Below are 395 nucleotides of genomic sequence, written 5' to 3' on the forward strand. Positions count from 1 at the left end.
GCTGTGGCCACTGGCCCGGGCGCGGGGCCTCGGTGCGCGCCGGGTGCAGCCTGGGGACCCGGGTCCCTCCCCGCGGGGTTCCAGAGCCCCTGGCGGTCCCGGGGTCCCTCTCCGAGGGGCTCCACAGTCCCTGGTGGTCCCAGGCTCCCTCTCCGAGGTCCCTCTCCCCAAGGGGTCCCACAGCCCCCTGCCTTTCTGGGCAGCCGAGAGTGGTCGCCGGCCTTACCGGTGGGAGCGGGGCGCACGGGCGGAACGCGCGGCGGCTGCGAGGGAGTTGCGGGGATCGCGGGGGTGTCTGAGTCCGGAGAGCGCGGCGCGCGGGGCGCTCAGGCCTTCGACACCTGTTGGACCGGCGGCGCCTTTTAACCGCGCCCCGCACCCCGCCTCCTCCCGAG

General features: G+C 76.2%; 1 protein-coding gene across 1 annotated transcript in view; it reads right to left on the reverse strand.

Moving 5' to 3' along the window:
* The window catches only part of GJB2 (gap junction protein, beta 2, 26kDa), a 5,051-nt gene extending 4,698 nt beyond the window's left edge, over positions 1-353 (reverse strand). Inside the window, exon 1 of the mRNA XM_010851175.1 lies at positions 227-353. The gene's annotated coding sequence lies outside the window, so the exon portion shown is untranslated. The remainder of the gene's footprint in view (positions 1-226) is intronic.
* Between the last annotated feature and the right edge of the window lie 42 nt (positions 354-395).

The sequence above is a fragment of the Bison bison genome, unplaced genomic scaffold, assembly GCF_000754665.1.
Source record: "Bison bison bison isolate TAMUID 2011002044 unplaced genomic scaffold, Bison_UMD1.0 scf7180017864299, whole genome shotgun sequence".
NCBI lineage: Eukaryota > Metazoa > Chordata > Mammalia > Artiodactyla > Bovidae > Bison > Bison bison.